The 23,146-nt window shown below is 34.8% G+C and overlaps 1 protein-coding gene across 1 annotated transcript in view; it reads left to right on the forward strand.

Moving 5' to 3' along the window:
• Nucleotides 1-23,146, forward strand: part of LOC116337687 (M-phase inducer phosphatase-like) — a 117,038-nt gene that overhangs the window by 74,325 nt on the left and 19,567 nt on the right. The window lies entirely within an intron of this gene.

Consider the following 23,146-nt stretch of genomic DNA (forward strand, 5'->3'; position numbering starts at 1 on the left):
CGAATAAAGGATGAAGTGAAGTAATGGAAGAAAATTCACATAAACTCACGTTCTTTGAGCTTAAAGGTTTGACAGTTAAACTATAGTTCAATAATAACATTTTCGCGCCAAAATCGTATTCGCCTTCAACTTGTTGGGTCACCGATTATAAAATGAATAAACATTATCACGTACATAACAGTCGTCTCGTCATATATTTTTTCCCGTGTCACATTGTTGTGTGGGTATTATCTTATTGATTCTTTTCCCTTTTCTTACCTCATTCAGGCAAATAAACCTTATTAATACACATATGATGAAAGAGAAATCACAACACAAAGAATGCCATTCTTGCATATTCATACATTTCGGAGTTATTTTCTTGCACCACACTTTACATCATTTGCTAGACGAGAGAATTTAATACGAAAATCAGGATAACAAAATGATCCGTTAAACATATACGAAGAGAATGGAAATTTTGTTGTTTTTTTTTTGTTTCGTTGGGAAAAAACGTATGGTTGACCCTGGCTATGGTTTCTTTTCATATTATTTACGAATTCCTTTGATTTGTTTGTTTTTTTCTTTCTTTCGGATTTTTTCAATGGTTTCGCGCCAAAAAAATGGAAACTTTTCTCGCCTAACTGATATTACAATTTCACAGAAAAAACGCGTCTCCATTGATCCGGCCATTTAGATAGATTGATCTGTCGACAATAGTTTTTGGGTTTTCATTTAATTTTATCCTAATGATTGAAGCAAACACATCGCATTTAACATAGTCAGTGCAGGCAAAAGCCTGCCTAAGCGAATTAACGCACTTTTGCTTATTTGTTTTCATGATTTATTGCTCGATATATTGTTTTATCGAGTCATTTTCCTTGCCTTTCCTCTTGTCCGTCGTCTCTCTCCCTCTTTCTCTCTCTCTGTCTCTCTCTCTCTCTCTCTCTATCTCTCTCTTCTACCGCTTGGCCAAACCGTTTCACCATAAATGAGCAAATGAAGTCAGCAAACTTTTGTTTAAACACATATCAAATTACTAAATGTACGGAGATAAAACAAAATGAAAATAAATTGACCTAGCTTAGAGTGTGTTGTGTTGATATTGTAGTAATAGGCGTTGTATTGCCCAGTATTGGTGCACCCAGTGACGAAGTGTGTTTAACGGAATACAATTCCCGCTCTTTTTGTTCAGACTCTAAATCGTACGGAACCTATTAATGTTGTTTTCGATTGACGCGACGACATTTTTTTCAATATTTTGTTTGCAACCAAAGATATCCGTTCCGAACTACAACTTTTTTTTCTTATGCAAAAACACTGTGAACATCCGATTTTTTTTTTGTTCATCTCTCAATGCAACTTCCGATACTTCGATTCCGGCCACTAAAATAAATTGCCACTGACCATTACGTAAATATGGTGTTTGATGAGCACCGTTAGATCGAAGTTCGTGGAAAAAATCAACACCAACCGAATGGTTCCTGTTTTTGATTTTAAGTATTTATAACTTTCACTGGCCCAACTAGAGAATAAGTGAAAAATCGTCACTTTTTTTATATAGAAACCAGTAAGTTTTTGTCGCTTCGTTGTAAAAAAAGAAGGTTGATTTCAAACTGTGAAAAAAGAACTGCATATCTTTAGAGGAATAAAGAGAGAAAGAGCAAGTGCAATGTTATGGCACATGTCGAAAAATGAACGGAAAGAGCCCTTATCATATGTCCAATTCAAATAACTTATCACCTCCGACTTCTTGAACTGAGTCATTTGCGATAGTCATGAGGCACACACACGCACTTTTTTTTTGCTTTGGCATAATGGCCATGCAAAACTAAAACACATGTGCAAAACATACTGTAGCCTAAACGCGAACATTACCCAAAAACAGAATACAGAAGAAACAAAAACTGTGCGAGAAATGAGAAGAAAAAAAATGATGATACGAACAAAAATATTTGGAAAATATATTGCATAGAAAAGAGATCTGGGTGTGAGATGAGAAGCCATTTAAGCAGGATGCACTCATTATCGTTTGAACGATGCGCAAAACAGTATTTAACAACGGAAAAATAAACTTGCATACAATTCATAAGATAATCACAGCAACAATAACAAAAAAAAAGAGAACAACAATAATCTACGCACCAAATAGTATGTGTTCTGGAGTTAAACAAGCAAACTATTCTGCATCAAGTGCGGCAATATACACGCTTATCATTGTTTCTTGGATATCTGTTTAACAGGCTCATATTGCCATATACATAGAGGCAGATTGTGTGTGTTTTTCTTCAACTTGTTGCCTCTGTCTTGCTCTGGCTCTTGTATTTATTGTAAATGAAGCAATGTTGTCATTCATTCATAATAATGATTCCAAATGTGCGATTTGCATGCTCATACTGATCATCCATATGTTGTTGTGTGTGGCAAGTGATGTATGATATATGTGTACATACACTAGAAGGAGGCCTCTGTCTGTCTTTTTGTTGATGTTGTTGTTGTGTTTCATTAATTTTATTGTTTGAAGCATGTGAATGTCTTTCTCTTGTTTCGTTTGACGGTTTGTTGTATTTATTTTAGTCATTTTGCCGTTGGTTTTTGATGACAATCCCAGAAGTTTCCTCTCTACATCTTGTTTTCTCTTCGCTCATAATAAATGCACATGTATATTTGCTTTCACATTTGTGGATCAACTTCCTTTTTTTGTTAATTCACTTGAAAATGTGCGATGTCTCGAGAATGAACGAACGAAGAATATTATACCAGTAATAAGCATAAATAATGTCATTGATAGAGAATATGTCAGTTATGTTTCATTTCATTCATGGAATTATTTAATGTGTGCACATCATATACCGGCATACCGATGCCCAATATTATTCGTTATTCTTGATTAGTTGAAAGCAAATTTGTTCACAACTTTTTTTTTCTTCTCGGTGTTCTGAATCAATACGAAAAGTCACAATTTAATCAAACCAACTGATATGATCCCCGAGCATATATGAATGTGATAAGACACTTGTTTTACAACAACAAAAACAACGACAACGAAGCGAAAAGAGAGGAGAGAGAGCAAAAATTTGCTTTGTTTTGTACACACAAGACATTTTATCAGTGTGCACGGGTTCACAATCCTTTACAAGTGGTTGTATTTTCAAATTTCTAGCATTAAAAAAGGTCTTTCTTCCATTCGTTTCTCTCATTTGTTGTGATTAAGTAAATTGACATCGGTTCATCGTAATATAGCTCATCGCAAATATATACATATCACATATATCTAAAATATAAAAAAATATATGCGTCATAATATGACGAAGGCATCCAATCAGCTGTTTTCCCGCCAAAATAAAAAAAAAATACACCCGAGCCATACATGTGATTAAGCCTTCATTCTAAAACAGTGTGCGGTTGGTCGCTGATGCGTCGACATCAACGTTTTTCGGCTGATTGGAATGTATATATTTTTTGATGTGTTGCGATTTTGTTCATATATATGAGTGCATGTCTCGGTGTCTCTATGCCGTTTTGCGCGCTTTGACGTATATGATTTCATGGCATTGCGTTTTATTCAAATTCTAAGCGGTTTTTTTTTTGGATTGAATGTGTTTATTGTATGGTTTAAACGTGCCAATTAGAGATAGCTCTCTTTCATTCTCTTGACTTTCATCAATTCTCTCTTTTCCATCAACCGTTTCTCCTTATTATTGTAACATATCACAAAACCGTTGTATAATATATGTATTTCATTTTTTCCGAGGTTAATCTTATGCGATAAGCGTTGACAAAGTTACAAATTTCAAATAAAAACTCTCGTCTTGGATATAAACATGCATCTAAACGAATGCAACCGAACCGATTTTTTTCCCTTTGAACTCAGCATTTATTATTTGATCTCATAACCATAAAATTTATTACATTTTATAGTATTGTGAGAGAGATAGAGGGAAAAACACACACACACGTTCAAGTGAAATTCGTTATAAAACAAATTTACCGCTCAACCGATTGATTTTTATAGTCACTTTTATGGATTATTATTTTTAATTGTGTATGAATGGACACTAATGTCTCTCCCACGATATCAATTTTCGATCGAAACCTTTGATGTGATTCGAAAACGACGATTTGAAACAACAACAGCAACAATAAAAATTGATCGTTTACATGATATCTCGTTGGGAGATATATCAATTGACTATGCAGACACTTGGCAGTTCGGAAATTGAATTCTAACCTGTTTCAATTTGATTAAAATACAATCCTGAAGTTTTTAACCATTTTTTTTTTTTGGTATTTTAATTTTATTTTCACGCTATATTTAGATTTACTCAACCTTACATAATCTGACGCAAGGAAATTGCCGGATTTTAATTTCTTTTCTTTTTTTGTATCGCCACCACCATCGTTGTCGCCGCCACCATCACCACCGCTCTTCCAAACCTTCCATAATTTTTTTCATTTTTGTCGTATCAAATTATAATCAACGTTGTTGTAAGTATCTAATTTCCCATTTGGCAAGATGATATTGATGTGATGCATGAAATATGTGGGCATTTGCGGTTTGATGGAGTTCGATTTCTGTTTTCTCGATGATTGAATATCTTGTGATGCATTCAATTTAAAAAAAAAAAAACATATTTCCTCTTCCGCATCACAGCACACATGCACCGTTCATTTTCATAAGAAAAGGTTCATTTTAATACTAAGGTGATCGAATGCCTTTGAACACCACCTGTTTGTGAATTGGGAATAATCCAAGTGAATATCAAAACAATGGAGAAAAATAGCAATGGCAAGCGTGCCAAAATCAATTTTACTGCCATTTTTCGTGTCTTTTTTTTTGTTGTTGAAAGCCACACAATGCTTTGAATCGGTTACGGAATTCATTATATTCTGAAGAGAGAGAGAGAGAGAGATAGAGAAATGTCCTGGACGGAGGATCGTGCAAATTGATATATTCGATGATCAGAAACCTGTCCCATTTTGCTGTAAAACGTCCTAAAATGCATCACGACTATCTATTGATTGGATTATAAGCACAATAAATACGGTAGTTTCAATCAGGAAATGAAGACCATATAATTTAATAGCATTGTACTGAGATTCGTTTTTATTTTATTTTCATTCAATCCCAATTTGATAGCATTACCTCCGGATGTTTAATCGGTGTGTTTTCTTTCTACTTCAACACTTTAGAAAGGTAACAGTAGCCGGCATCAATGGTGTCAGTGTTCATTGACCGTTGATTGTTACAAAAAGAAACGAACAACACGAAAAACAAACTGAAATTGATTCGGTGTTACGACAATAAATAAAAATTGACGAAAAATACGCAACGAAAAGATTATTAACGGAATTTATAGTGGTTCCGCTTGTCATAGGTCCGCCGTGGTCGTTCTTATAAATCATTGTTTAGCTGATAATAGGTGTTACTTAATCCCTTTATTGTGTACGGGGGTGTGCGATGCACTTAATAATAAGAGAAGAAAAAGTTGAAACGTGGCCATTGCCACCGATTTATTTTTCGGTATGATAAATTATTCGAAAAATCAAAGCAAAAGAAAACAAAATCCTTTTCCATATTCCGGGTCGAAATGGACCGAGAAAGAAAAGCGCGTAAGTCTTGAAGACGGTGTTTTGTATTTTTTTGTTGTCTCCGTTTTTTTGGTCGTTATGAATTAAACGCGATTTTGATCAGTTTCTGGCGGGAATGTCGGGCTATTTTATTGGATGCTGTACAGGAAAGGATTTTCGTTTTTCTTTTGTTAATGCAACCAAATAACGAGATTTAAATTTGTCTCTGTCGTCTTTGATGATGTAATTTAGACGAAGAAGAAATATTTCACAGCGCTGAAAAATATTAAATGCGCTCTCAAACTGTTCAATAGAATTTGTTTTCAAATCAAGCGCATTCGATCACTTTTACCGCCAAATATGCACCGGCTTATAAGGTAATTTCTTAAACATTAAAAAATAAAATACCCAGAATCAAATTCAAAATACAATTTTTTTTTCACATCTCTTTCACATCATATTTCCTGTTGACAATAGAAGTGCACTTTATGGTGCCGGCATTTTTCTATGAAAATTTAAAAAAAACACACAATTTTGCCAATAAAAGTCTCTGAAACATTCATTCATCATATACAAAAAAAAAGTTTTTTTGATCGGAATGCAGCACTCCCGAAAGGTGAATGCGGAGGAGCGTTTGTTTTTGCTTGGTTAACCTAATCTATTAAATAGGTTGGAAATCTTCTTTATCCCAGACATTTCACACACAACACAATTTTGTTCTACAGTATGTTTGTAGTGTGTGCATTTTTTTTTTCATTCATATTCTTCAATCTCGAATCGAATTGCAATCGGCAAGATATGAATGCCAATGCCAAGTTCACAGCCAAATGGTTCACATGTGAAAATAGCATATGTCAATGGATAATTTCTTTTAAAAGCTAAATAACAATATCAACAACAACCGAAAACAAGGTCTAATAACAATAACACTTGTGAATGATAGCTTAATTTAAAGAGCAACAACAGAAGGAGAAGAAGCAAAAAAAAGTGCACCACACAAAAGTAATTACATCTCGACCGCCGTGAAACGGTCTCAGTACATTCATCTCTCCCTCTCTCTATCTCTTTCTATGGAATGTGTATATCCGAACATCCGTGCCGACAATTGCGAATAATAACAATCACATTCACATATTTATACCACATGAAAAAAAAAATTGGGCCGAACAAGTAGACGAATGCGCACAATGCGCAAACAAGGATCTCACACACTATATAGATGAAGAATTACAAACTAAAAACTTGATAATAATGTATTTATATTGTATAGTGTGTACGGTGCAATGAAACCAGGCGCACCAAATTCACATTGACGTGCGTTTTTTTTGCAGAGACGAGAAAAATATTGGCAAAAATGTTTTATATTTTTTTTCTTACTTCTTTTTTCTCTGTGATGAACATAAAACCTCATAAAGATATGTAATATAATAGTGTCGGCATTTTTGCGTTTTTCCTGTAACGATTCACATGCGGCCACATATGAATCGTTGCTGCTGCTGCTGCTGCTGTGCATAGAGCATAGACATTCAAACAGTGTGGAAAAACAACGAAAGTACAAAGCATGCCAACAATAATGACAACAGAATTGGGCAAACGCAAAAATGGCAAAGCCACTCGAGGGAGTTCTTTTTACACCGAAGAAGATGAAAAAGCAAGCCAGAAGACGTAGACCTTTAAAAATCCCACACCGAGAACGATATACAGAAACACACACACACACACACACGAAGGAAAGATTTCTTTCGCCATCATCATCATCTCGCACAAACAAACATTCTTCTCTATTCTCTATTATATGCAGTGCATTGTGTGGGTATTTTTCTCTTCTCTTCGGCTTTTTTTTCTCTCTTCTCATAAATTCTTTTATTGGGCTACCATTCATATCGGCTCGTTCTGAATTTTTTTATGTTATTATTCGCTGGTTATATTTTGCGCTGACACAAACAATACTTATTTGCACTTTGTTTTCACTTTGAACTCGGTCCGGGTTTCGATTTAAGAGCGTGTTCGTGTGAAACCATTTCGAAAGTTTTGCAAATATTTGACGAAAAAATGACACGCATTTGTTTTCATGGAAATTCCATTTGTTGACAGCTACAAAAAAAAAATAAATTTCTTTGATGCCACTGTCATTTTGTATCTGTAGCTCTCTATGATTTCATCCGCCTCTTTTCTCAATCTGCCCCCAAATGTGCATACATACTCATCTTTCGGCTGCTTGAAGCTTAATATCAATTTTCCGTTGTGCATCGTTTTCCTTTCACATGCAGCCCATTACGCCTGCTCTGGAATGTTTGCACTCTCAATCAAAACAGAAATATATTTGATTCCAGGAAAATTCCTATTCAAGTTGAAATTTTTCTAGTTATGGGCTTGATTGCCATTGTTCTCGATATGTAATTTCGATGGAAAATGACAGAAACACAGAGAAAAATATATATATATATATATATAAAAGAGAATCCTTTGTACCTCTTTATTGTATTTGCCCGGCCAAACATCCATACACACAATGCAGCAACGTTTTACTTTTGACAAATCACGAGAATTTCTTGGTTAATCTGCTAAATCTCGGTGTATTTATCGGTTTTTGAGCGCCGGCAAAAACGCCGACACACCATTGAATTTTTGGCGAATGGTGTGAAAAGGGGCGATATTGAATATGACATGAAGAATGTTGAAAAAAAAAACAACAACAATTTATTGACGGATGCACGTTTACGCCGGCTTTTTGTCAATGAAAATTGAAAGTACCACATTTAAATGAAGATTATATGGTGATCACGTCTGATTGATACTGAGAAATATGCAAAACAAAAAGTGTACAATTGAGTTGATTTTTTCGACAGTTTTCGATTTTTCAATTTACGTTGTAACGAATCAACAACATTTCTACTCCCGAAACTGTGATTTTTTGCCAAACGAAAAAAAAAATGAATAGAACCAAAGGCGAAATGAAGTGATTGATTGAAACCGCAGAGCTAAAATTTCATGCGATCTTGAGTGCGTGTTTTTACAAACCTGTGGTTAAAGGCATCTCATACATAATTATATTGTGCGTATATACATATATTATTATGTTCAAATGACGAGAAAAAAAAGCGTAAACAAAATCATCATGTCTTCTTGTTGTTGTTCAACAACAAAAGCCAATCGAAATGCGAAATCCATCATTTCGCCGTTCATAAATTGTGGTGGATGCCGTTCGTTTTATGTAATCTGTATGCGTTCGTTGGCCGTGAACAAAGTGAATAAGAACAAATAGACAGAATTGGATGGAATGGATGTTGAGATGAACGTGTGCGTGAACAGCAACGAATGATCAAAAAACTGTGCGCGCATTCAAGAATATGGTGCGCATACACAAACACAGCATTTTTGTACATGAATGTCTTATAAGTTTACCATCGTTATTTGAAGTGATTTTTTGATTTTACTACAGTAAAGTAAACACCAAACATAATGCATTTTTACACAATGGAATGCAAACATGTTGAGATGCATTGGGATTTTGTGAACGCGCTCTCATCTCCTTCCTCCATTCTCTCTCTCACTCTCTCATGGTGGATGTGATAGTTCGGTCGGTAAAATACAATTATACTTGCAGTTAAATACCACCACGAAGCGCACTGCATATTTTCTTCACCGTTTGGAGCTCCGCTTTTACGGCTATAAGCAATCAGTACGGCTCTCTCTCTCTTGCAACGGCCAATCCTCGGCTCCGTGAAACGATAAAACGAAAAGAAAAAATATAAAAAAAGTTGTACGCAAACATGTAATATTTTGAACGCAAAGGTAGTCTCTGCAACAAAACTGGTTCTGGACTCTACTTCGTTATTATTAGTTTTTCTTCTACAAAAATATATAATTTATATCTTTGACGCTGTTGCCACTGAATGTAAAAAAAGTCATTGAATGAAAAAAAACCAATTGACACCATCAATCGATTAATTCGCATACCAAAATTCACATCTAATTTAGTTGCGAAAAGAAAACATTTGCTTCCGCCACAAAATCTGCCCAAATAAAAAACACACTGGGCGGCATAATTTCCGTAGCTAATTGACGAAAATATCCTAAGGATGTATTCTATTTTTTTCATTGATTTCTTTTGATTCTCTCTTGAATTCCCCTCAAGGGATTTGGAATGCGATTTGAATGCGTATAAGTACTTCCCATACCTGTTTGATTGATCAGGAGATGTATATCTGTCTCAATGGCAATTTCAATCTGTTATTCTGTTTATTTAGGTGAAGTGAAATGCGTTAGAACTGAAAAAAAGACAATTTTCCATCGATATTCCGTAGAATGAATGTACGTATGCGAAAAAATGGAAGAAAAAAAAGGAAAGCAGCCTGTTTAAGAGATAATTTGATGTGCACAAAAGAAACATAATCCTGCACGTACTAAACAACAATAACGGATAATTCGTTTTGATGATAGCAATCTGGAATTTCCTTCTTTTTGGCGCATTGTGTGTGTGTTTTTTGCAGTATACGACCACCGGAGCCAGACGTAAATCGGAAATTCTTTTGGTGACATTAAAAGCGCAAATGTGAAATTTCCAAATGACTGATGAGAGACGAAATAAAAGAATGAAACATATTTGACTCGATCGACTCGAATCGCTGAAGAAATCCGACAATTATAAATCAGAGCAGTAAAAAAAATGTCATTTTCATTTTGATTTCCGAGTTTTTTGACATTTGAATGGGAAAAGCCAAAAACTATTTGGCATACAGCTTCCATATATAAATGCTAGATCACAATAAAATGCAAAATGAAGGAAATGGCAAGTATGAGCATTGCATTGTCAGCGGATGTTATTCTTAACCTTTGTAAACCAGGGTTATCACAAAAACCGGTTATTGAAATCACTTACTTAGTTAAAGGTTTTATTGTGTTTTCTTAAAATGCGAAGAGAGTAGAGATATAGAAGCATCGTCGTTGTAGCTAGCCGATTTATCGACGGTTAAGCGGCAATAGCAACATTAACTGGTTCATAGGCATGCAACCATCGAAAAGATGCATTCTTAGTTAAGTGTCTATAATAGCAACGTCGTACCGTGGGGTTCGCAAACATACACACAAAAATTATGTAAAGATGGTTTTTTTTTTGCCTTTGGCCGTTTGTTCATTTTCTTGTATCTAGTTCTAGCTCTCGATAGACTGCTGTGCAATGTGCATTTCTCGTTTGACAACTTTTCAAAAGAGGTGAAGAAGCGAAAAAAATCGACGTTTCAAAACCGATTTCATGTTAGAGAGCAGTAGCATCGTTTGTTGCTCTTGACCGTCGCAATGTATCGTCCGGATCGACTAGCACCAGTATGTGTGTGTGTGTGTGTGTATTTTTCTATACAGTTGGCACAAGTACAAATGATTCATGCAACTCGGATGATGCTGTGTGCACCATTAACCACTTGCATATATACATGGTCATGTCCACAAGAAGTATGATATACGATGTGCACAAAGACAATTTGTGACTGAAATTCCTTGTACATCTTCAATGCAAAATTGCAATGGCACTACACCCGTTTTCAAGTTGTCGTGCACGATCACAATTATACGTTGCGTTTCATCATTTACATTTGGCCATAAACTAACATTGTCGATTTTCCATGAAATTGCACTCTCGCGCTTTGCCCATCGCTTTGAATACACATTCTTTTTTTTTTCGTATCGCCATTTTACCTCATGATAATGGTTTATTGAACTCTATTGACAATAAATGTGTAAATATACGATCGACTCAACACACAAGCATCGTTACTTTTCTAAGTTTATTCTGCAAAGATTGAAGTTTGTTTAGTAAACGATTTCCGCAAAGAATGTTTTTGGCTTTGTTTTTAATTCTCATTTTGTTAAGTACTCTCAACTCTGTATGACCAATTCGAATATTTCGTTGTTCTCTTTCCATGTTGTGAATTGTGTCGTGCGCAGCATCCAACTTTGGTTGAATATTTTGTGTTTGTATTTCTTAATGCTACAGCCATACGATATTTTCGTTTCATGCTTTTTTTTTATCGTTTGGATCGTTCACGCCAACCATGTTTATGACTGAATACAGATCATGGGGGGGGCGAAACAGTAAGATAGATGGGGTCTCAGTCTTACCTGATAAGCATCTTTCATGTGAACGAAACTAATTCTCATTAAGGAAAGTTACCTTAGTGACGATTCGGAGGATGCTTATTAAGCTTCAAATCACGTTTGCTCGAGATCAGCAACGTCAGATTTAGTATGGCCCATAAAAAAAGTACCATATTCAATGAAATAAGGACTTTAATTAACTTGAGCCACTTTGCATAATCAACATTGTGAAATAAATGCACGGACTCCACATTTGTTAATGACATCCAAATAAATGTTACGTGCGATGTTTTATGTTAATATCGAGCCACAGCAATGATTCTATTTTAAAAATGAACTTTTAAGGTACGATTTTTTGACTCTCTCTCTCTCTCTTTCTCTTTAATCTCCTTTTCTCCATTTCTCTTTCTCTCGCATACATTTATGTTCAGTAATGCGCACGTGTATTGACACATTCGTTCGTGTAACAAATTCGCCAAAATTGTATATAAAACCATGAAATTCGGTTTTATAAATGCAGATGAACATGAGAAGCAATGCGCGAAACACATACATAATCGCCAAACAAAGGTGCGAGCAACAGAGAGAAGAACGAAAAAAAACAGACTGAACAACATGAAAAACAAGAGCATAAAACAGCAAGGGAAAGACAGTCTTAAAGATACTCTTTTGGTTTTGAGATATGCGAGCAACTCAATTGGATTGAGTTTATTGTTGGTCATATACATGATTTTTTTTTCTATTTCAGCGAAATAGCTTGTATGTTGCTTTCATTCTGTTGATCGTACTCGTTGTAATTGCTCACAAATACGGATACATGCGAGAGAAGCTACATTTCTCCTACTATAGTCGTGTGCGCGCAAAAATTTCTCTATCAGATACAAAGACACATGCGCGGACAAACACACACAGTAAATCGAAACAAGGTTACGCTTATCTGTTTGGCTAGCGTGTGCTGTGCTAGTGTTAGTTTTGTTTTGGCGCCAAATTCAGTAATTTACAAACCTGTCTTCGTTTGAGCGAGAGAGAGAGAGAGAGAGAGAAAGGGAGAGAACAAAGTGACGAAGAATGACAACGAAATGAATAGAATCAAGGAAAAGAGCGAGAACGAGAGCGAATGCGATATATGAACAAGAGTGAAACTGGAATTTCGTTCGAAATACATATATATATTATATAGACGATGCGGAATCTTTACGCGGATCTAGTTTCTTTCATAATGCGATGTCACACGATGAGACGTGCAAATTATGAGGTTACAAAACAACAACAAAAACAACTGTTCTGCAGGTTCATTCTTTCTTATTTTCAATAGCACGATCTCTTTTGATTTGCGTGTTGTTGTTTTTGTTGTTGTTGCTTTTATTCATCGTCGTTGGTCGAGCACCACTTTTATCTTTTGCAAACGTTTCAGGATCACTTTTTCCCTCGATTTCATTGACGATGGCATACACTAAGAAAAATGCAAATTCAATTAATGACATTTTTGTAGATGCTATTCAAATGTATTATTTTTTTTCGTTCTTCGTCGCTGCCTTTTTTTCGGCGCAATTTTGGCTTTTAAGCTTTTCGATCCATATAAACAAGAACGTCCATCATACAAAATGTTCCACTCTTCATCGTTTCGATTCCATGCGATTCTATCCAGTGTTTCATTGTTGTTGCCTTTTCTATGCCAATCTTCTTCTTCTTGTTTGTAATTTATGGCTTCGTTGTCTATTTCAATAGAAAGATTTGATGACACATGCTGCGTATAGACAAAAAAAAGAGAAACATTGACCATGCGAATTAAAGTCATATGTTATGCTAATTTTCTTTATAGCCGGTGAATATCAAGCGAAATCATTATGCCATATCCTCAATCTGCTTATCAATGGCCATATTGTAGATTGATCACATTCCGTTTGGACGCATGAAATTTTCATAGCACCAATGGGCAATATATTAAATTACAGAACTAAATGACACATGTTTCTTCTTCTTCGTTCACATGGAGTGTTGTGTATTGTGACTCAGTCGCAACGATAAATTAAAATAAAATGTTTAATATTGTTAAAACATCATACTATATCAAAATCATCATCAATTTTAAGTTTTTCGAATAGAAGCAGTCACATGAAATGTTAATCATAATTTAAATCGCTTTATGAAAAGACGTACATAATAGATAGTGCCATTATTATCAGCGTTTTTTTTACATTCGTTCATGCTGAGTTTTAACTATCGAACTTTTCCTCGCATATTATCAACAACATTGTCATGTTGATAGAACGATTTCATCGACTACTTTATTCTAATCGCTGAAAAAAAAAATTGTGTTTCACTTCGTAATAGAAGCAATAATCAGATCAATTTGTATTCATTATCATGTAAAGTTCGTAGAAAAAAAGGCATATTTTTACGATGTAGTCAATGTTTCATTGCACGATTGTGTCAAAGCACCCATGAGAATTTCCGCTTACGAACAGCAATAATGAATACGCAACATGTGTGTTGAACAAAAAAAAAATTGTCGAACATGTTGGCATCAACAAGCTCAATTGTATGATCGAGCCACCACCACAGCCACTCGTTTTGGTAATTCCGATGTGTGTGCGGAACACATAAACACCTCAACATTAAAATGGTATTTTCGAAAACATAGTGGTAGCGGGGTTTTTTGAACCACTTCTTCGCAACAACACTTTGACTTTTCATTTTCGCTAATCACACACGATTCACGAATATTTATAATTGACAAAAAAAAACTGAGCGAGCGAGAGCGGAATACAGAGGGAGGAAGAAAGAGAAAAATGTAATACACAAAAGAATGAAGCCAAAGAGAAAAAAAAAACCATCAGCGACCGCAAAATATTTTTTGTCCAAAAGAAAAACAGCAACAACTGATCATTTTGTGCGTTCATGCACGTATTTCAAATCCTTGAACTTGAGCCGAACATCGTTTGTCGTCATCATCGTGTCGTTCTTTCTTCGCACAAAATCACACACAAAAATGTCTAACAACATTGAGCTTACGAAATACTTTAAATAAAATTTAAAATATAAATAAATAAAAAACAAACAAGTAGAGGATCTGATAATAATTTAATAATAAAAGAGCCGCATGAAACATGAAAATAAAAAGTGGCCTGCAAATAATAGTCGCCGTATAAATGCGTGGGAATCTTTTTCTTTTCGTCTCATGAAATAACTAAGAATTGAGCAAGCAACGATGGTTGCCAAACATTGTGCGTTGCTTTGCTCCAGAGTATATTTTTAAGTACAACAAAAACTATTAATGGGATTTCATGTTTGTCACCAAAGTGCTGACATTGGCAAACATGATATCGATTCTATTGATCGGCGTGATGATTTGCGAAGGAGCGTGGCATTTTTTTTCTTTCTTTCGAGAGATGAAGACACAGAGAAATGAGATAGAGTCAAGGTCGCTTTGTTTGCGACAAGAGCGAAATTCATTATGCAATAAGACACCATCAAAAGTTATATACCACTGAAACGAAAAATAAAACCTGACACTGAAGAACCTCACCCAATTAATTCGCTTTAAAAACAGAACCAATTAATTTAATTACTTTTATATGATAACAACCATCATAAAAATTCTAAGCAAACGATTGATTTTGTCACCATCCTTTCGCATGTTGGATTATTTTCGTCAAAAGATGACATGCGACATCATTTGATGATCATGATGATCGCAAAGACCATCATTATTTCAAGTGTTTTTATCACAATCTTTATAATATACAATTCGATCAATCAGTGTTTGATCCGGTATTTACTGTATCTACTTGCAAAATTTAACCGAGTGAGGTGTGAACGACAATATTTGGTTTGCTGTCATTTCCCTTTTTTTCGGCTGCGTGTAAAAACGCGTAATTTTACATCATGTTAACACTCAACAAGAGAGATAGAAAGAGCAGGCGAGTCAGCTTAACCGTCGCGCAAGCTAAAATTTATTTCATTCACCTTTTGTGTGGTACCGACACGTTTCTTATTTTTCGCATTTTCAACTGGATACGCTTTTTTTAATTTTGCGTTCGTTCGTTCTCTCTGTTTTTTTTATTCACTCAGTATTGTTGTTGCAGTTGCGTTTTTTTTTTCATTTGATTTCTGTTTAAGTTTTCATCTTCAATTCATTCCTCTTGTCGACTGACCGAATCGAGATTAATAAATGAGATTATGAATTTGTTGTTTGCCCACTGTGCTCAATGTTCATTGAAAGACGAGAATACTTGCGAAACATTTATTTTGGCGATTTTTTTTTGCTCAACCTTTCCTATCTCTCTTTTTCTTTCTCTAACTCACTCTCGTGTTAGTTTCCTTGCCACGAAGCAAACGTTTGTAATCAAGGTTTGTTTGTGACGTTTGTTGGTGCGACCAGAAATGAATTATTGAAAGCAATCAGGATTGGGATTATTTTCAGTGTTGTTGATGATTTTTCCGCTTGCAAACAACATTCCCATTGTATGCTTCTTCACAAACATTCCAACAGCACCGCCTTTTTGTAAATCTGTTTTTAGTTTTATCTCTTTCATCCTCTCCCTTTCTCTCTCTCTCTCTCTCTCTCTCTTTCACAGCGCTAATGATTTCGCGGCTCAATCGCAATGCAAATTCATTTAGGCGGACGAAATGACAAGGACACACGATTCCATGTCGATTTTGCAGGGCACACAAGGAAAACGCATAAAAATAATTTGTAATGATTCAAACGATCATTCGTTTCCTGCTGTTTTAAACGAAATGACTGTGGAGTTTAATTTTTATAATGTGTTCGCATGAAAACATTTTATTTCGAATCGAAAATTCGACGAAAATCAAATAAGCGAATACAATCGTGATAAGGCCATCATTTATGAGTTAAAAATGGGAGAGCGAGAAAAAGAGAAAGAGAGCGAGAGAGAACTGATAAAAATGCAGAGATACCATTTTCAAATTATATTTGATATAATCCCTTCGTTGTACAATTACTGCTTCCAGTATGAACTAAGGCGGAAATAATGTTTGTTCAAGTACGACAAGTGTCTCTAGAACATGTGCCGTTCAATTTTATTTATTAGCTTCACAGTTTACACGGTCCAATAAAAATCATATATCTAATTGAATGATTTAAACGATCACGTCGAAATGTGAATCAAAATTGTTTGGATTTGATGTGAATTTTTTTTTCTCTCTATTTTCTCTCTATTTACTCTCGACGATCGAAAAAAAAACTCGTTTATTTGCTAAGTCAAACTTCGTTTAAACAAATTTACGTAATCGTAAGCCAATACATTATCTGTTGTTGCTCTCTTATCTTGAACTTGAGAAACAGAATTGGTCATATGTTATTTATTCGATACAATCGACCGGTGCCACATGTATACGAAACAAATACGCTGAATGTCTATGCATTCGAGTCGGGTTGTTTATAATTATTTTTTTTTTTTTTTCGTTTTCAAATTTAACTATTTTTAATTTGCCATTTATACAAAACTATTTCAATGAACATGGAGAGAATACCCGTAGATGATGCTCTTACTAAACGTCTCAGTTCGTCTAATTTTGATTAATTCCAACGAAATTGAACGATCACTTTACATTAATAGGATACGATTGTGATTTTTGGCAAGAAATGTCTCCATTTAAGATAATCAAAAGAAAAAAGCAAAATACAAAGCAAATAAAATTGGCTTCAGTATTTTTGTTTGTTTTGTTTTTCTCCTTTTCATTTCGTTCGCCGAAATTCACCAGCGATTCTCATTGCAAATTGTTGTCGTTATTATCGTTTCTGATACTTATTATTTTTGTACAAACCAATTTCGAGATGATTGCATTTGTGTATATTTTCTTTGAAGTCATTTTATAATGATCCCATCAATATTGAGCCTGTGTTAAGGGTCAAATGTAAAAATGAACAGAAATTTCTCAATTGAATTCAATTGAATCGTGTTTTAACAAATTAGCTCAACGCATTTGTAACGCATAAAATCGGCTGAGTTCAGAATGAGACATAGAGAGAAAAACGGACTGTGTCAGTCAATTTAACGATTTAAACAAAAGAAAATTAGTTTGTGTCGTTGCCAATATTTTGCGTACACATTTAAGTAAGTAATAAATGAAGAGACTGAGTGATTTAAGTGAATAAAGGAACAAATATGTCGAGAGAGGAAAAGAAATATTACACATTGAGTCATAAAAAGGGGCAATAGCGAGTCTTCACGGATAATTTAAACAGTTGACGCCAATCCTGACTATAAAATTGTATTGAAGAATGTTGATCGTTTTAAGAAGAACCAATAAACGAATGAACCGCATCGTAAAACAAAAATAATTCATAAAAAAGAAATTTGTTTCGAAATTGTTGTGAATTATGTCATTCGTTAGTTTATGCATAACGTTCACTTTTGGTTAATTGATTTCAATGAAGAAGTTGTGACACAGCCAACAATGGCACAAAAACAAACGATCATTTCTTAACCGTTGCATCCATTGTTTATTTCGAAATACAGTATCATGAAATTCATTCGAAGTTTGCAACGCAGATCCATTATGGTATAAATGGGTACGTGTGTGTGTGTGTGTGTGTGTATGTGAATACATTGACCGACTGCATACAATGTAACGTTTCATACGAAATTGCCGGAGTTAAAACAACAACCAACACCAAATCCACTGCCATTGAGATGCTGTATAGTAAAAGGAAATCTAACGTTGTATGTGCATAATAATCAAGGACTTGCCAAACCGCATTCCAAAATCACGATAAATGAGAACAGTTTCGCCGTAGCATCTCTTTCTTTCTCTCGAAAAACTAATTTTAAAAATACGAATCTTAAAATAAAACGAGCCATGTAAAGAACTGCCGAAAAAGAACGCATACAATTTTGCAGACACTTTTTTTATCCTTCATCTTCAGCCGAAATTCAATTCCTTCGATGGTGTTTGTTTTTTCTCTCCTCATTTCGTTCTATATAATTTATCATATAAGCATTTTCGAATGTGGTATTCGTCGATCATCAAGATTGACGCCGTATGATTTTGTTTATTCGGTTCATTTTGTTTTTCTTGTTCATTGAATTGTGACCTGATGTGAGTGTATTCTTTGTTTTTACCATATACATTACATATGGTAGGCCATTGATTAACATATGATTTCAGGTTATTGAATTCTCAAAATGAACCTTTTTCATTGGCAAATAAAGAGGCAACAAAAAATAAAGACGACGCACACATTCGCAGTTACCAAGAATTTTATTGATTTGGTCACGCGAATATTCATTAGTTCATATGAATGAGGCAGTCAACTTTACGATCATTAGTTATATAATTAGAAAACTATTCATTTTCTTTAATCCAATCTGATCCAATCTAATTTGTCCAATGTGTTTGTAATAAGGTCGGCTTATCGGGCGCAAAAAATGCCGTCAAATGTTTGTGATTTTTTTTTGCGGATTTCCTTTAATTCGATCTATTCGAACGGGTCTCTCATATAAAGTCGGTTCGTTTCATTTTATTCTTTTATATGCTTACACACTCATCGAATGGCCTACGAACGAACTAACGTAGAGTTAATTTTAAGTCAGAAACAAAAAGGTGAAGAAACCAGAAAATTAGCATAATATAGGCAGGTGATGGTGTGTCTATTTTATATGCAAACATTTCTCCCAACTGGCCATTTCATATTCAATTTCAATTTCCGATATATGAATGTGGAATTTTTGATTGCCGCAATATATTCAAGAACAGACATTATGCGGATTGTCAGAAACAGAAGGACAATTTCTTTATTTTGGTTCTGTTTTGTTGTATCTTAATATTCAACTGTAAAATGTGAAATTAACTCCGAATTACCATTGACAAATAGGTTAAATTGGTGTGAATGCTTGTTTTTCGGTTGTTTTGTGTGCACAACGATGGAAAACAGTGTTTATTTAAGTGTGTTGACCATTCTCTCTTTCTCATTCTCTTTCTGGATTTGTGTATACTGGCGGTAATTGGACGGTAAATTTTATGTTGTGTCATATGCTGCTCGCGCCTTATCCATCCACCCCGCTCATAATTTGATCAATATGAAACTAAACACATTGTACTTAAATTTAAACAATTTTTTTTGTTTACTCTATGGGCTGTTTTGTTTTAAACCAATGCCATATGGTTTTCTACGGCCATAATTTTTTTTTATGAAAATCCATATGATTAAAGTTGCAAATAAATGACGAAAGGGAAACATACAAATAATATGTTTTGCGATACGGTGTATAATTATTTTATTGTTGCTATGACTATTGGGTTGACTCAGCGAGATCTATTATGGTTTTTTTCTATTTGAATGAATTTCTTCCGAATGCAATGTTCAATAAAATGTTTCGTGTATTTATCGGTCGCAGTTGGTCTTAGATAGCGATATAACGTGAACATTTGTATTTAAGTTGGAAATTTGGCAGTCGCAAGCTGATCAAATAGTATCTATTTTCGATGACAATATGGTTTGGTTCTTGGTCATTTTTGGATCGATGGAAATAAGAGAGAGAGTGAGAAAGAGAGAGAGAGGAATGAGGGCGAAATTAACCTCTATTCATTTGAAAGCTTAGTCATTAGCTCTTTGCGCATAGTCGAACGGCACATTTGAATAAATGGCATGCAAGCCCTTTTGACAGCGACTTGCGCCATATTCAACAACATGGTAACAACGACATCAATCGATGTAGTCGCGCAAATATAAAAACGGTATAAAATTCACCCCAAAACAACTATAAATGCGCACATGCCGACTCGAAAACGAGAGAATATTTCAATTCGTCTATCGACTGTTGCAACTAACACCACCACCACCACCACCATTATCATCATCGTCACCAGTTTCAATCGAAATAGAAACTGGTTCTCTTTTTTCATCTCACTTGCTCGTTACGCATAACATATATACATATATAACAATTGCAAACAATTAGTTTCCGATCGCATTTGACAAATCAATGTGCGCCTTTATTGCACACCAGCAAAAGCAACTGTCCACGGACATTGATCATAGCACTGCACACATAAATATATATCAAAAGACGGTTATTTGAGTCGAATACGGTTGTATGCATGCATTTTAGTTTGGGTACTTGTTCATTGAATTCGTACTGGTGTATTAGAGCATAAAAGCGCCGAATGGCTTTGTCTCTCTGTGTGGTATGGTAAATATGCATCCCTGTATTGGAAACAATAAAACATAAGGGCACCGACGAACATATCACTTTATAACGGATTTTTGTGTTTTCCCTTTCGAACAACATTGCGTGGTTACGACCGTTGGCGAATACATTAACCAAACGTTTAACCGTTATCGATCATTATTTGAATCGACCAATTTGAATGTACTTTCATTAAAATTGGAATCCATTTCAGAATGAGGAAAATTCAAAAATCCAGAACAAACATGTATCTTTGTCAATGGTATAATTCTATCGTCGAAATATAATGCATATTGGATTGGAATGGCAGGAATAAACAGCCATTGATGCTTAAAACAAACCGAATATGCGTAATCTGTGAGTTCATTGGCCTATATTCATACAACAGCAACGAGGAAGAGAGAGAGAGAGAGAGAGAGAGAGAGAGATAGGAAACGGGCACATGTACATATAGATCAATTCGGAACAGGATTTTCCGTTAGTTTTAATGTTTATATCCCTGCAACCACGCACTAACAAAACGGCGTGTACCGCACCGCTTGAAAGAAAAGTGAGTGGAAATAAAAATGGAATCGCGCACACACATTAAAACTATAAATATTATAAGTGTGAGTTGATTTTTCTATTATAATCCTAGTTTTATCGCCTATAGACTAAGAGAAAGAGACAGAATGTTTATGGCACAGTGAAAATCGTACATTAAATTAAAACAAAGTTATTCTCTCTCTTTTGCTCTTTCTTCATCGTGCTGGCTTCGAGTAGTCCCTCGAAATGTCATCGCCCGACGGCGCAGATGCAATTCACCATAAATTACATACAGCCCGAAAAAATATAAAAACGAACGATTTCAATTCGACAATAATGCACGTTCGCATTAGCACACATTAAAAACTAGCACACATGCGTACATTTACACATTGCGTGCCGTTGTCTCGCAATCATTTGAGCATTGTGTGTATGTATGTTTGTGTGCGTGCGCGCGCACATAGCATTTATTTTCGGCAATTCATAGATGAAGCGACTTGAAATATTGTAATCGCCGCACCCCACTTATAGACAAAAGTGCGCGATCGACTCTATTTTCATCCCTCGATAATATATGTGCACAATACGGTATTACAGTTCCATATGCATACACTACACTCTCGCTTTCGTCTATCGTACATTTTTTTTGTTTCTCTTTTCTATCGTTTGTGTTTTTAGATACGAATCGAAATAAAATGGATTTGTATTTTAACGCCCGTTGTTGTTGCTTGAACTCTCAAAAATGCTGGTACTCAAATTGCATTCGGCTTTTAGCATGGTGCATGCATGCGTTTATCGAAATTGATGTTGGAGTTGAATGAAACAAGAGAGAACGAATGAAGCTCACTAATGTCGTATACGCTGATTGCACGCATTCATAAACATGTTTCACGTTTTTAGATATATCGTTTATATAAAAAAAGTACACAGTTACAATATGTTTGTTCTAGATAAGCCATCAAACGGTTTTACTCATCGTTCATATTCAATGAACGTAATGATATTGTATCTCTGTCAACGACACGAAATCTGAATGATTTTTTTCTCTCTATTGAGCGCAAATCACGGGCGCACTATGACACACACACACACACAAACAAAGATTAATGAACAACCATTTATACTCATAAAAAAACGTTTCATATTGCAGCCGCGAACCGAGATTAAAGCATTTGGAATTGTAGCGATTTTCAATTAAAAAAATGAGTTTTTAATCTAATTGTCATTTTCAATGCACTCAAAATCATTTCAAACGAAATCCACGCGTTGATTTAATTAATTTGCCGTTTTGTTTTCTATTTTCATATGCATTTCATATTTAACGCGATGACAACGAAAAAAACGTCAAATAAACATAAAATAACGCATCAAGCAGATGCTGATGAAAATCTGTCACTTTTCATTGAGTTTGTTTGTTTTTTTTTTGTTACATTTTCTTCTTCGATGCACTTTTTTCACGGTATTTGTTTTACATAGTCGCTCACTAATTATATCCGGCAATATACCAAGGTATGCGCCGTACATTATACGGTGTGCCAACGTAAGATTCATATCTTGCAAAATCGTATGAAACCGTTGAAACGAATAAACTGGAAATGATATACTGAATCGAGTTTAAGATAAACACGATGAATATCGACACATGGAGAGTGTATGCGTGAGATAGAAAATGTGTACAAATGTTATTATAACCAGAAATTAAAAACAACAAAGGCTTAAAACTCGAGCTGAATTATCGCCAACAAAAATATATGCATACATGTTTCATCCTATTTTTTATGCATCAAAATTGTTGATACGGCCAACATAAACAGTTC

This window comes from Contarinia nasturtii, unplaced genomic scaffold (assembly GCF_009176525.2).
Source record: "Contarinia nasturtii isolate CC-2019 unplaced genomic scaffold, AAFC_CNas_1.1 Cnas_scaffold_285, whole genome shotgun sequence".
NCBI classification, from domain to species: Eukaryota; Metazoa; Arthropoda; class Insecta; order Diptera; family Cecidomyiidae; genus Contarinia; species Contarinia nasturtii.